Source organism: Cebus imitator, unplaced genomic scaffold (assembly GCF_001604975.1).
Source record: "Cebus imitator isolate Cc_AM_T3 unplaced genomic scaffold, Cebus_imitator-1.0 Scaffold43, whole genome shotgun sequence".
Lineage (NCBI taxonomy): Eukaryota > Metazoa > Chordata > Mammalia > Primates > Cebidae > Cebus > Cebus imitator.
Window position 1 is genome coordinate 3,692,533 of NW_016107358.1, and position 16,177 is coordinate 3,708,709.

Below are 16,177 nucleotides of genomic sequence, written 5' to 3' on the forward strand. Positions count from 1 at the left end.
ACATTTCTTAGAATTCAATTTTGATGTATTTGTAGCGTTCATAAATATATCTCTTTGTAAAAGTTATTTAGTGGTTATTCAAACTATAACATTCTATACACATTAGTAATCATAGTCTACTGGTATCACCATTTCCCAGTTCAAGTGAAGTATAAAAACTTTACTTTCTTTTATGTCCCTTTACCCTCCCCCATTGTAACATAATTATTTAAAATATTTTCTTTACATGTATTGCACACATAGTAACCACTGTCATATTTTTTCTTTCAATCCTCAAACATGATTTAGAGAATTCAAGAGAAGAGAAAAATATATTGCATTTTCCTATATTTTTTCTTATGTTCTTTTGTCATTACGGACATTATATGTTTGTTTTAAGTTGTTCCTTCTCTGTCTAAAGTGCTTTTATAGACATTATTTTTGAATAGATCTTTTGGTAACAAATTGACTTACCTTTTCTTCAACTAAGAATGTCTTGATTTCCTCTTCATTCCTTAAAGATATTTTTACCGGACATAGGATTCTGGGCTGATGGTTCTTTACTTTCACCACTTGAAAAATGTGCTAATTCTTTCTGGCCTCCTTGGTTTATGATGAGAAACCCATTACTATTCAATTGTTCTCCTCCTATAAGTAAGGAGCTGTTTCTCTCCCAGTCTTCAAACATTTTTTCTTTGTCTTTAGCTTTCAGAAGTTTGACTCCATATCTGAGTGTGGATTACTTTGGGTTTATCTTATTTAGGTTTTGCTCAGCTCCTTGAGCTGTAGGTTTATGTCTTTGATCAAAGTTGAAAGTTTCAGTCATTACTTCTTTGAATATTTTTCAGTCTCAACATTTTTTCTCCTCTCTTTCTGGGACTCTCATGACAGAAACATTAGATTTTTACAATAGTCCCATGTTTCCCTGAAGCTATGTTCATTTTTCATTTTTTTTCTCATCTATTTTTACTCTGTTGATACCATTGAGTAATTTCTATTCTATCTTCAGGTTCACTGAATCTTTCCTCTGTCCCCTTCATTCTTTCGTTAAGTCCATCTACAGCATTTAAAAATTTTCAGTTATAGTATATTCGGTACTGAAATTTCCTTTTGATTCCACTTTATATTTCCTATTTCTTTGCTACCTTCACAGTTAGTCATACATTTTTGAAAGAATAAAACTTTACATAGCCTTTGTAGATGGAATATTCTGCAAATGCAGATATATACTATATTTGCACAACCCAATAAGGTTGCCACTAGCTAAGTGTGGCTATTGAATCCTTGAAATACGGCTAGTGTGACTATGGAATTTATATGCTCTTAATATGTTTAATATTATTTAATTTTAATGAATTTAAATTTAAAATTTAAATTTAAGTAGGCATATGTGGCTAGTAGCTACCATAATGAACAGTGTAGGCTATAGTATGTCACAAATTCTTACCTTAGTTCCTGTTCCAATAATTACTACCTGATGTGGTTTGGCTCTGTGTCCCCACCCAAATCCCATCTTGTGGCTCCCATAATTCTCATTTGTGGGAGGGACCTGATGGGAGATGGTTAAATCATGGGGGTGGGTCTTTCCCGTGCTGTTCTTGTGATAGTGAATAAGTCTCATGAGATTTGATGGTTTTAAAAATGGGATTTTCCCTGTACAAGCTCTCTCTTTGCCTGCCACCATCCACGTAAGATGTGACTTGTTCCTCCTTGCTTTCTGTCATGATTGTGAGGCCTCCCCAGCCATGTGGAACTGTGAGTCCAATTAAACCTCTTTCTTTTGTAAATTGCCCAGTCTCAGATATGTCTTATCAGCAGCGTAAAAACAGACTAACACATTACCTGGGACCAGACCTTCACCCTCACACACCTGGACTCTTACAACAGCTTTTCAAATCTTCTCCACATTTCACCTCTCCTAATCCCCAGTGACCCTCTAAGTTGCCACTTTGGTGATTTTTCTAAAATACAAAATCCAGCCACTTCCCAGCTAAAAAGACCTCCCAGAGGTGAGACTGTGGCTGACTCAATTGATGCATTCTCTTCCTTTCCCTTATACCTGGCCCCATACATACCTGGTGGCCTGATAAATGCCTAGTGGGAGAAAAATGAACATATTTCAACTGTGGGATATTCTAGAGATAGTTTGTCTTAAATTACCCTCATTTGAGGAATCAGGCCTCCTAAATTAGCAAGATAATGAGGGCATGTTTTTGGGAGGCGACATAAATATAAATGATTTTTATGAGACTTACTATGTTCCAGTGGGTGGGCCTTGTTTCCAAGCATCCCCTGGCTATTATAAATGCAATGGACAGGAGAAAAAGCACATTTCTGGACCTCTTCCAAAGTGACCCTCTGTGAAACAACCACCATGGCTCAATGTGAAGGAAATATGATTCTCAAGAAGGGAAAATCTTGTTTGTGAAACATTAGACACCATTTTCAATCCAATGAATCACTTAATCATTTCACTCATAAATCCATTGTTTTCCTTAGTAAAGCCTCTCCTTAGCAAGGCGAAACATAAGTCAAAGGAATATGATCAATAACAAAGCTTATTTAAGTTTGATCCTTGTCAAAGAAAACATTTTAAGTATTAGCAGTGTTTTCTGTTTCTCAGGATCAAGCACAGGCAGGTGTGCACGCGCACGCGGGCACACACACACACACACACACTCTCTTGAGTGTATGTTTGAATACATGAAATCCCCAGATGTGCACAAGCATTTTCCTCTTCTCCTCCCCACTTCTGTTTCCATCCCAAGCAGTGGGTCTTTCCACAGAAAACACTCCTCCTTCCCATTGCAGTCTTCTCAATGGGGGATGCAGTTGGTTTCTCTGTTCAGTGAACTTTCTTTTTTTCAGGGAGGAAGATTTAATTGCAGGGTTTCACATTAAAAAATAATGTTTAGATTGGGAGGGACCAGCCACATTTGAGGAATGTGGTTTGCTCAGAAATGAGTGGCATAAATCCCCTGCTTTTTGCTGGCAGGAAACTCAGGAAGAAACACTTTTGCTGTTGTTGAAATAATCCGTATTTGATTGTATTTCTTTTAAACAACTGCTTGATTCACTCGCAACCCAGTTGTTAGGCGTGATGCATGGTCAAAAAAATCTACAAGTGCATATGTTGTTCATGTGCATGTGATTGGAAAATCCCATAATTCATATGCTGTAAAGCTGGCTCCTAAATATTTTTTGCACACTGCAATAACATTTAATCATTTTGCAACTTGCAATTATGACTCTGACTGTTTTAAATCCTTTGCCTTGCTTTATCATCAGTGGCAAAGTTTTGCTGTTTTAATTGAGCTCAGGCATGAAAGAGATTTTATTATTATTATTATTATTACTATTATGCTTGTCCCTTCTTTGACCAGAGGCTAGAAAAGTCACTTGTCTGATTAAGCCAGCTACAAACTAAGAAGTCAGATATCACCTCCAGTAGCCTGTTTATTGGGAATACACTAAAATAAAGTGGTAGGAAACAGCTCTTCCTGCAATTAGACATCAAGCTCTAATTTTCCATTCTGAAACATCAACACTCAACCACTAAATCTGAGTTTCTTGTACATGTCACTAGCTTTATGCTTTAGCTCAGAGAGTAAAATTCCCCAACTCATCCTCCTGCTGTTCAGCTTTTTGTTGTGGCTGCACAGCAAAGCTCACGTTATCTTACTCTTTTGGAAAAGGCACTGTGAGAGTTCCTTTCCCCCTGCTGGAGACTGGATGTGTTTATTGGCAGGCTGAAGCATTTAATGCAGCCATGTATATACATTTATTTCCAGTGCGAATGTCTTTACTCATTGTGAAGAGAGCAAACTGTTGCATTAGCAAACTGCTGCAGGTTAATGATTTCCTTGTCAACAGGACAATGATGTTAAAGGCTTGTTAATAAGGACATATTTGTAAAATCTCTACATACTTGAAAAAAGCCAGACATGAAAGAGTATATACTGTGTGATTCCATTTGTGTAGAGTTCAAGACCAAAAACATCCCAGGCGTTGGAAGCCAGAGTAGTGGTTCTCCTGAGGGGCTAGACTAGAAACGGCATGAGTGGTGTTTCTGGGTGCTGATACTGTCCTGAGTTTTGGTCTTCATTATGTCTACATGGGTGTGTTCACTTCATGAGGATGTATGGGGTGTACACTTACAATACGTGCACTTTCTGTTTGTATCATACACTTCAGAGGTTGACACTGAAAATGGTCTTCATGCAGGTCATAAGGATAGTAAGGATTTGAGCGTTTGGACCTAAGAGGTTCTGCATTTAGAGCACAGGACGTTATTCCTGTCTTTCTTCTTCTTTGTGTCTCATGACTATTAAACACCCAAATGCCATGCTGTAAGTGACCAGTCACAGTTCTTTATCTGAGAACATAAGCTGATTGCTTCCTTTCCTGGTACATAAACATGAATCGAGTATGTTGAATTTTTCAAAAAGCACTCTATGCCTAAGACAGCTCCGAGAATAAACACCAGGGCCTCTGCCCATGAAGAGAGGCATTTTAAATAATACTCCCAACCACCCCCAGTCCAACTGCCACCAAACAGTTGAGCTGAAGGGTAAAAGCCCAAGTGTGCTGCAAAACCTGTAAGCAGGAAGTCAGACAGCGTAGGTAATGATATCTACTGCGAGCCGGATTCACATCCTACTTAACTCCATGGGAATTCTCAACAGTTGGTCTTGACAACTCCGGCAATGCTGAGGCTCATTAACCTATTTGCAGGTGCTCTGCTGTCTAAGCTGCCTGTGTTTAGAGAGAAATGTCCTCAAAATTCTCTGAAGCAGCCTGCTGCCTGGGTTCAGGGTTGAGTTCATGACGCGTTTTGGGACTCAAGGTGGGAAGTGAAAGCTTTGGGTGCTACTAAAGCCCAGAGTTTTTCAGTTAGTAATCCCACCAAACACTTAACATCAAATTCACAGTAATCAGAGAGAGGTATGCTAGATAGTCTTCCGTGGTTGAGCAAACCTTCCTAGCCTACTATTTATGAAACTAAACTGTGCTAAAACCCCCAAATATCTGAATCTTTTAGGGTAGAAAAGGAGAACTGCAGCATTTCTTTGTGTCCTTCCTTTATTTCTTAGGACACACGTCTGTGTTTTTCTGCTGAACTGTGAAGTGGCATTTCTGAGTTAAATGGTTCTGCCCCATCGGGCTAAGCCCTGGGAAGCTGGACAACGCTTGTTTGGTGGTTTCTATTATGGGCTACCTTTGAGAATCACATTATTTCTAAAACACAGGGACTGCAAAATCTTTTGTTGAGTACCCTCCGTTTTGAGACATTTTAGAATTTACAAATTGCCCTCAACTCTTCTCTGTAAAAGGACTGTTGAGTTAACCCTTCATAGTGGTGTTTCTGATATACAATAAATTGGTTATGACAAGCTATTTTCCAAGATGTGCAGGAATGAGTCCCCTGGACAGGAGCCAAGACTAGCTTGCCTTCCACTGACCCTGTGATACCCAGAGAAAGGTTGGGGACAGTCTCTTACGTATTAATGGTCAGTCTGCTCTGGTTTCTACGTCCCTCCCTCCCTCCTTCCCTCCCTTCCTTCCTTCTTCCTTTGTTTCTTCCTTCCCTCCATTCATCCCTTACCTCCTTCCTTCCTTCTTTTTTTTTTTTCTTTTTTTGTTTTGGATCAAAACTTTAATAAGGATTCCAGAACACATAACAGGTAAAATTATGGAACTTCCAACAAAGCAGAATTGGCACAAATATATAGCATTTCTGGTCTCCCTTTAAAAATCAGCCATCCACCTTCACTTCAATTCACTGTCAGGTATTTTTTTTTTTTTTTAGGTCTAATACTAGAAGCTAATTGTGCCTCAATTAAAAGACAAAGTCTCTTAAAGTTACAACTTTTCAGAAGTCATTAGGGAATGAATACCAACAACAAAGGTCCTCATAGTACACCTGGTGACGTGGGAACTGCTAAGGAAGACTTGTTAGCACAGGGTCCCACAAGGTTTTTCTGGATGAAATTGTGTGTATATATCCCATCCTGGCCTTAAAAAAGAACAATTTATTTCTGACTGACTATAATCAAGAATTCTGTCAGTACCTCGGAGTACTAGACAAGCAAGTTCCTCGTTATCCAAGGACAACATATAGGGTTACTGAAATCCTTCTGTTTGAAATAATGTGATTATTTGAGTTGTAGCATTCAGTGTGCTTTATCATACTACTGATTTTGAACAAATCTTTCCTTTCTGCAAATCGCCTCACAAATAACCTCTTTCCCAGGAGTCCTTGGGACTAATTATTTCGAGACCATAAAGTCCTAAGCTTGTCCCCGAGAGTGTATTCATAGCAGCTCATAGTATTCAGGGCAAATAATTGGATTGTGCTTTTGTGGGCTTGGAGGGAGGGTGGTCAACCGCCACCTGCTTTCCGGGTGGAAGGAAGGGCTCTGTTTCTTAGCAGAGCAGGGCTGGACCCAGGACTGCTGATTCTTGTTGCAGCCCACCTTGTCACATACTTACTTTTGCAAAACAAACCTATATTAATCTTCTGAAAGTTGGAGTAAATGATCTACAGATCATGAGTGAGTGGCCACAGGACTTCCAGGGTTAGCTGGAGTGGCAGAGATAGAGACAGCATTTGATGGAGTCTTGGCATTTTCCTGACAATACCCTGCAAAGATTCCTTGTTGAATTAACCAAAATGTTGAAAAGCCAAAAGGCGAATTCTTTGCTGCTATACCTTTCTGCTGGTCTCTTCATGATTCTTTATTTATGTGACACTGAGTCTACGTCCTGTACAAACAGCTTTTAATATATGGAAGTAGCACTAATTAAAGCAAGGGAGCTGGAGAAAGGTTTACCCCATAAGAGAGGCAGCTTTTGTTTTGTTCTAAAGGGCAATCTGAAACACATTTCATCACTGTTGCTTCTTGAAGGGTATGATTTGTCTTTGATGAGTTCCATGATGAAGGGCAAATTTAGGGTCTGTGCTAAGAAGAAAATAACTGTGTGTATGTCTGGGATTGCATCCTCCAGAAAGAGAAGAGAGAAATTATGGATGTGATGTTAACATCAGATTGGAGGCCACGCCCCTAGGGAAGATAACAGGAATGCCAGCTGTAGTATAGACAGACATGCATGGTTGAATGATTCAGCTATTTCCATTGAAACTACTTATCTCGTGTATGACATGCAAAGGAACTTTTGGAGGTTTTGGCCACTTATGATGTAGACTGGCTATTATCTATCCATTAAACCCACTGGATGTAGTTATAATCTGTTAGATAAAAGGCAGATTTAATTGTCTTCAGATGAAACAACTTTTGTTTGAAGCTAAAACAAAACCTTTCAGCCTCTCTTAGCATAAAAATGTATGCTTTATAAAAACCAACAAAGTGGACCCCAGATGCTCTTCCTCACTCTGTCTTGGCAATCATTGTCCCTTTGCAGGTCCTTGAACACCCTAGCATGCCCCTTCCTCTGGGCCCACGTTGCCCTAGATATTCCCTTGGTATGGGACAATCCTCTCTATTCTTCTTTCTTTTTCTTTTTTTGGATGGGATCTGACTATGTGTCCCAGGCTGGTCTCAAATTCCTGGCCTCATGCAATCCTCCTGCCTCGGCCCCTCACATCACACTTACCTGGCTCACTTTTTCACTTCCTTTTACTCTTTTCTCACTTTCAATCTCCATGAGGCCCATACTGCCAACCTATTTACAATTGCAGCAGCACTCCCCACCCCCCCCCCACCCCCCACCGCCACCCTGCCTCAGCACTCCTGATTCTCCCATCTCTACTGAGCATGGACATGGATTCATTGATTTGCCCTGGTCTCCATCTGTAACTTGCCTGACATCTTCCCAGAGGACATTTTATATTCTAGAAATATAATACTTACTAGGTCATTATGTTTACTTTAAATTGTTGACTTTTCCCCCACTAGAATGTAAACTGTCAAAGAGCAGGGATTTTTGTTTCTTTGGTCTGCTGATGAATTTGTAGAACCTAGAATTGTGCCCAACATAGAGGCATTGGTGGTATATTTTTTGAATGAACAAACAAATAGTTGAATCTGTTGGAGCCCTGGTGAAGAATTAGGTATGCAGAAAACTAAGCAATAAAAATGTAATGGGATTATTACCACCATTAGAAAAATAAACCCAAAAGTTGTTGGAGTAAGAAAATACAATCTTGGCTCAGAAATAAGCAATATTTATAGAATCAAGATACTGTCATTGCTGAATATTGATTAAACAAACATGCCATTTCATCTTTATTGGGAAATGAGAAGAGTGGAGGGAAGGTGTGGTAACGTAAGAGAGCCAGGTCCTGATCTACCGTAACAGAAAGTCAGGAAAGACTGGCCTAAAATGATAAATTGAGAAATTATGGAGAAAATATGTTATTTAGAAATATGAATAGTCTCTGAGGGTGTGGGGAAGAATGGGGTGGGAAACATGTTTTTCATTATAATATAGATTACTATTTGACTTTGTACAGCCTACTTCCTTGATAATGGTAAAAAAAAATATGAAAAAAGAAAAAAAGAAACTATTCCATAAGCCCCTTATTCAGAAAGTATTACATTTTTCTTCAAATTCTTTTTAACTTTTCTTACTTTCAGATGATTAATACTATTTATTCTATGAACCATAAAATTAGATATAATGAAATATTACAATTGCTAGATTATAAAAAATTGTTAAAGATTGCTTTAAGCATAATTCAGAGTAGAAAAATTATAAATTATTCATAATAAATAATGTATGATGATTTAAATAAGTGATTATATTTTCTTTTCTTATAAATTCCACATTTAAAATGATAACATGGAACTATTTCCAATGTTCATTGGATGCTTAGGTTTTTTTTTTTAAGTCATGTATTTATGAGGAATAAATGAAAATACAAAGTTACAAATAAATACAAAGTTTCAATTTGCTATTATTTACCCCGGCCTCCCAAAATAACCCCACACATTGAAGAAAAACAAGAAAAATGAATTCAGAAAATATAAAGACTGTTCTTTAGGCTGAAAGTTACAACATCATTTAGGTGAGACAATTTTGGAGGCACTGAATCAACTTTATTTAAAACAAAGCAAACAATTGCAACAATAAAACAAAAGTCACTAAAACCACACCTATGTATAAACATAAATATAAATAAATTATACACACAAATATATATAACATATATTTACTTAGATAAATAAATACCCTTTTTTAGCTTATTGATCAAAGACAGAAGACTAAGACTCAAATTCCACCATCCATGTCTCCACACACCACGACAACCTTGACAGAGTTGTCCAGAACTTCTGATTACTGACGAGTGCACTTTGAATGTGCTGTCAGAATCAGGAGCATTTAACAAATAGCATCAACTGAGTCATTTTAATGATTACTGAGGCCATGATAGTGACCTTCAATGGAACATTCTGTATTTACCTATTTGTAATTATCTCTGTATATGTGTGGTTTAATGATGGTTTGATTTCTAAGTATTAGGGTAAAGAAATATGTATGTATAAATAGGTAGATATTCATCTGTAGACATGAACTTATATAAATTATTAGGATATACACGTGTAGATAGATAGATAGATAGATAGATAGACAGATAGACATAGATATGTCTACAGGAATGTATTACTTTTAGTTGTTACCTAGCAATAGGTTGGCGTGTAATATAGCAACTTTCAATTCAATCAGCCCATGAACATAATTAATAAACATAAAAGAGGATGTAAATTATCTAAAATAAATTATTTATGATGATTTAAACAAGTAATTATGTTTTCTTGGAAAATTAACATTTAATTTTTTTAAGTTAAAAGGTATGAGGTTTTTCAAATACAGCCATATGTTTGCGCCTATTATAACATTCACTACCTAGCATTGCAAGTGACTCTTCTCTCAGTACCTGACGAATAGGTGTCATTCAATTTGTGAAAAGGAAGGAAGGAAGAAGCAAAAAGTGGAAAAAAGGAAGGAAGAAAGAAAGGAAGGAAAGAAGGAAGGGAAGGGAAGGAGAGAGGGAAGAAGGAGGGAGGGAGGGAGGAAGGGAGGAAGGAAGGAAGGAAGGAAGGAAATCTAAGCATCCAATGGACAAATAGTTCAATGTTATCATTTTAAATGTGGGATTTACAAGAAGAAAAGTATTGATTTAAAGGAAGGAAGAAAGGATACACACTAGGGCACCAGAGAAAGATTCCCAGAATGAACAATTTGGATATTGATATGGTTTGGCTCTATGTCCCCACCCAAATCTCATCTGGTAGCATCCATGAATCCCACATGTTGTGGGAGGAACCCAATGGGGGGTGGTTGAATTATGGGGGTGGGTCTTTCCAGTACTGTTCTCGTGATAGTGAATGAGTCTCACGAGATCTGATGGTTTTAAAAACAGGAGTTTGCCTGCACAAGTGACTTGTTCCACTTTTCCTTCCATCATGATTGTGAGGCATCTCTAGGCACTGGAACCGCAAGTCCAATTGTCCAGTTTCAGCTATGTCTTTATCAGCAGTGTGAAAACAGACTAATAGAAACGGACTATCTTGTTTAATAGATGAGAGTCATATGACTAATAGGAAACACTAAACTATTACTGAATTCTACCATGTTTGGGTAGCCAATTGTCTGGGTTGTGTTGTCAGTAGAAAATTCAAGTGAAAACACAAATCATGTGCTTTTGGAGACTTACCAACTGACTTTACATCCAACAGAGAATACACAGAGGCTCAAACTAGAACACTCCAGGGAAGGCCACTTGAAACAATCTCTAAAGGACTACAAAGGAGCTTTGAAGAGACAGCCTAAAGCATGCCTGCTATACAATGGGGCACACATTGGTGGGCTCTGTGGTGTCAGGCAGACCAATCTGGCACAGAGTGACCGTCACACATTGACAGGAGATTTCAACAAGCCCATGGTGGAGTTTCTAGTTACATTCTGATATGGGTGGTTCCTGCTCACTAATACTGTGTCAAGATTGGACAGCAAATACCGAGAGTGGCCCAGTCTGGGACTTCACATATGCAAGATGCATTCACTCTGAATCAGATGAATGAGAAAGTCCACCAGTCTTCCAGGGCTTAGTGACTTTCCACAGACCCAGGAAGGCATATCCTGGGGCCCAAAGGACAGTTCAGGCAGTGATGAAGACTCCAGACAAAGTCCCTGGGATACAAAGAGTCAGAAACCTGGCAGACAGTCTATGTGAAAACAAAGAGATCCAACAAGAAGACTCCAGTGTAAGCCTAACTGAGGCCTCCTGGTGTCTCTGTGTTTCTTCTCATGGTCTCCATGGTGGGGGGTGCAAGGTGGGGGTGGAAGATGGACCCATTCTATGGAGGCAAAGAGGACCCTTGGCCAGTGCCAAGGAGTGAGAGCACCAGGAAGAGGCTGTTCTGAAAGAAAGGTCTTTTTCAGGACTGAATTGACAGGGTCATCTCCAAGGTGAAGGCAGGGTTTTAAAAACAACAGGGAAATGTAGCTGCTTTGTAAGGTGGGTGAACTTTTTTCAGTCTGTTCTTCTACCCAGAACAGGCAAGATGTAGGCCTTTCCATAATTGTAGACAAGGTGAAACCAAAGCAGCCTCAGGCTTAACACACCAATCCTTCATGACAGTTCTCTTGCTTTAATCTTGGCTCAGCACTCAGAGTTCTGAAAAATAGACCATATAGGTCTCCCTCCTGCCAATAGATGGTCGCCATCCATCGCACTCCTTCCACTCTTTAAGATGTGTGATGGTACCCTGTTAGGATACAGATCAAATCCCTCTGTAACAAATTCTCAGAGAATGTCCTAGAATTTGGTTGCATAAAACATTGCTTGAAATAAGAGAGGGCCATTGGCTGAGGATCAGGAATCTTATTATAATGACCACATCTACCATAATGTTATTTGACTTGTGTTTACATTGGGGATTAGGAGAAAGTCTTAAAAGATGATTTTTTAATGGCACCATTTGTTGAACATGGCTGGATTTAACTTTATTCCTCCTGCATCTAGGACTGGCAGTTTGGCTTTGGGTCAGATTTTCTTCCCAGTTTCTCAGGCACTGACTCCATGCTACAGGGTTTGGGTTGCAAATATTGAGAGGGAATGCTTAAACACAAACAGAATGTCTCACCGATTAAATGTCAGAGTGTGGTTTGCTTCCTGAAACTCAGGGAGGGGAGCCAGGGGCCTGGGCTCCCTGCCCAGCTCTTCTACTGACATTAGGGGTGACCTTGGGGGAAATTATTTAACTGTTTCCTGCCCCATGAACTGTGACACTCGGGGGCATTGCAAACACCTTCCTGAGGCTGGTAGGTTCTTTGCAGATTTTTGACCAGTGATAAGTTGCATGGAATTCTTTCTTCTGTTCACTCTTCTACATCAACACCTGAGGCCCTTTATTTAAAAAATGCTAACAAGGAGTTCTAAATAGAAGGCAGTTCTGATATTAATGGTATCAACAATGGCATCATCTTGCAGAAGGAAAAGCAATGTGTGAACATATAGCAATGCTATTTCTTGGTATGTATTATTTTCAATCCATTTGCAGGAAAATCTATTTTTTCTGTAAAACCAGCCAAGCGTGTCTATGGCAGGTAAAAAACATACCATTTCTTCATCTCCCATAATATCACGTAGCAAATTACAGAAGAGCTTGAACTAGAGTTAGACTGCCTCTGTAACCTTACTTTGACAGGTCCCTTCAATTTCTCTGTGCCTCAGTTTCCTCTTTGGTAAAATTGTGCCCATCTATTGGGCTTGCTGTGAGGACAAATTAGTGCAGACATCTAAAGTGCTTGGAACACTGTCTGGCACTCAGTAAGCATTCCAGAAATGCTTGCCTTTATTGTTGTTGTTCTTGTTGCCATTAATGTGATGAACCCTAGGAATGAGTATATGTTGCTACATTTGGAAAACAAAGAGGAATTGGCTGTCGAAGGTGGAAGGAGTAAGTCAGTCAGTTACCAAAAAGTAAATAAATAAAAGTGTTTCTTTAATTCCAAGGGTTGGAAGAGGCAATATATCTTGGCCAATCAACAGAACACGAATCCATGGTTAGATGCCCTCCAAAAATCACATGGACAACATTAAACATTTCACAATGTTACCTGATTTTGTACCTAAGGCTGCAAGGGTCTTCTGCTATGCTGACAGCAGGAAACTCAGCTCCAACCAGGGGAACATGTTTAATTCAGATCAGAGCTATAGCTAGCCCAGGCAGGTACTTCAGATGCAGTGCACCATGCCACGGTCTCCAGACGTCCACGTGGCTGTGTCCAGCCAATGGCCTGATGTGCACCATGCTCCAGTGAGATCGGGAATGCTTGCAGTGACCTTCCTTCTCAATGCAGCCTCTCTTACCTTTATTAGGAGTAACCAGCACCTTCTTAAGACACTGGGCTAGGATTGAGGGCCCAGATATGCCAGTGCTCAAATTCAAATATCCCTTTTAATGACTGACATTGTTCATGCCCCAGGGATATGCCTCTCAACATCCTTCTCTAATGTCCTTGAAATGGTAAATGACTGCATCTGAATGCTATGGAAATTTTGGGGTTGCATCCCTGCTGTTGGCACAAACAAAAGCACTACTCCAGAGTATAGGGAGAATTTAAGTGGTGAGATCATTTGGGAGAGAGAGAAAAGGTAAATTAATTAATTTGTCAAATCCTTCTATTCTCTCTTTTTTTTTTTTAAGACAGGGTCTCACTCTGTCACCCATACTGGAGTTCAGTGGCCCAATCTTGGCTCACTGTAACTTCTGGTTCCCAGGCTCAAGCGATTCTCTTTCCTCAACTTCCCAAGTGGCTGGGATTACAGGTGCCCACCTGTAACCCCAAACAAACAAATACAAAAATTAGCCCAATACCACACCTGGCTAATTTTTGTATTTGTAGTAGAGATGGGGTTTTGCCATGTTGGCCAGACTGCTCTTGAACTCCTGACCTCAAATGATCCATCCACCTCGGCCTCCCAAAATGCTGGGATTACAGGCATGAGCCACTACACCCAGCCCAATCCTTCTATTCTTGTACAACAAAACACTGTTTTTCAATGTTGCTCAGCATTCATTTCCTGCTTCTCCTTCGGTTTGTGGTTCAGGAGGTACTTGGGAATTAGCAAGGTCTTTTTAATAGTTGCACATAGTAGCTAAGAGACATTTTGGTATGTTAAACCACCATATTATTTTAAATTTATATATAGATCTAGAGGTTGCTTGAGTGATACCAATTTTTCATGTTGGCAACAAGATGGATATTGAAAGCTAGAATTGTGAGTGGTTTCATTAAAACATTTAAGTTTAAAACGTTAATTCATTTAAATGTGTTATTTTAAAAGTTGATATTTAATCATAATCTTTGCTGATATTTAATTGTACATTTTGATTTCATGTAACACAATTTCTATTTTTTCTCTTACTTTTTTCTCTTATTTCTCTTATTTTCCTCCAAAAACTATTTTGGAGGAAAGGTAACATTAAAAATAATTTTAATTTTTCAATTTTAGTATTTATTGAAGTTTGCTCTTAGATAAAAATGTATTTATATTTTGTATATATTGCAAACAATTACATCTTTAATCCTTTGGTTTATTCCTACACATAGAACAAACTATATGGAAGTTTTTATGATAACAACACTATTAGTGTCTTCGCTGAAACGAAGGCAAGAAAAAAAAAATGGAGCATATACACAATACTGCAAGAACTATGTGTGTCTTTACAATTCATCCAAACATTGCCAACCTGTTCACAGGACAGCAAGACATCCATGATAATAATTACAGTCTGTTTTCTTTGATATTTCAGAAAATAATTTTTAGTCATCTAAAAACCATAGCTTTGCACATCTTCTTTTATTGTTTCTTTATGAATGTGTAATTCTTACAGTAGGAGGCCAGCAGTTGATTGTTGTTATTTGTGGTAGTTATGTCCTATAAAGTCACAGGGAACACTGAATTATCAAATCCTGAATCATTGCCCTAGGGGAAATGCATGGTTAGGTTTCTGGTCACAGCATTTTAATCAACTGCTGAGTACATAAACTGTTCCTGTTAAAAGACACATTATTTAACATGTATTGTTGATTCATTAATGCTGAACTCAGGGCTAACAGCACTATCACTCATGTCTGAGCAATGCCTATCATATGTTCTCCATAAAACTCATTACAGCCTCCCTGCAGTTAGGAGCACTGTATGGCAGCGATCCCCTACCTTTTTGGCACCAGGGACCGGTTTAATGGAAGACAATTTTTCCACAGATTGAGGGGTGGGGAATTGTTTCAGGATGATTCAAGTGCATTGCATTTATTGTGAACTTTATTTCTATTATAATTACATTGTAATATATAATGAAATAATTATGCAACTCAGCATAATGTAGAATCAGTGGGAGGCTTGAGTTTGTTTTCCTGCAACTAGACAGTGCCATCTGGGAATAATTGGAGACAGTGACAGGTCATGAGGCATTAGATTCTCATAAGGAGCATGCAAGCTACATCCCTCCCACGTGCAGTTCACCGTGGGGCTCATGCTCCTACGAGAATCTAATGCTACCACTGGTCTGACAGGAGGCAGAGTTCAGGCAGCAATGTGAGTGATGGAGAGTGGCTGTAAATACAGAAGAAGCTTGCTAACCCACTGGCCACTCACCTCGTGCTGTGCTGCCCAGTTTCTAATGGGCTGTGGACCTGCTATCTGGCACTTCAGCATGACACTTGAGGCCATTTTCAACAGCAAAACTACCAACAAAAAGCACTAAAATTAAAAAAATATGACATTAAATAGATCATAAAAAGGACACCCATTTACCAGATGAATGCTGAAGGGAGGAGGCAGTGCTTTGCCTTGTTCATTTCAGCTGGGAGCACGCACATTGGCAACTCAAAGATTTGTCCTTCCATTACAGTCTGTGAATGTCTGCAACAGTGACTCAAGAGCTGATTTGGGGATTCCAAATAAATTTTAGCTAGTAGGCAAATTAGCAGATACAGAATTTGAGAATAAGGCAAATCAATTGTACATATTTTATATAATAATTTGTTAACTTGATTTATAATTTTAAATACTTAGTCATATGGTATGTGAACTTCTGTTTGAATTCTTAGGCCCTACAAATGTGAGGAATGGGACTGGAACACAACATTTGTTGCTGAAGTTACATATTTTGGTATGTTTGATAAATTTAGGTAAATATCATAAGAGAGATAATTCATTTTA

The 16,177-nt window shown here is 38.7% G+C and overlaps 1 pseudogene; it reads left to right on the forward strand.

Moving 5' to 3' along the window:
* Positions 1 to 12,790: 12,790 nt before the first annotated feature.
* Positions 12,791 to 16,177, forward strand: part of LOC108302878 — a 6,689-nt pseudogene continuing 3,302 nt past the window's right edge.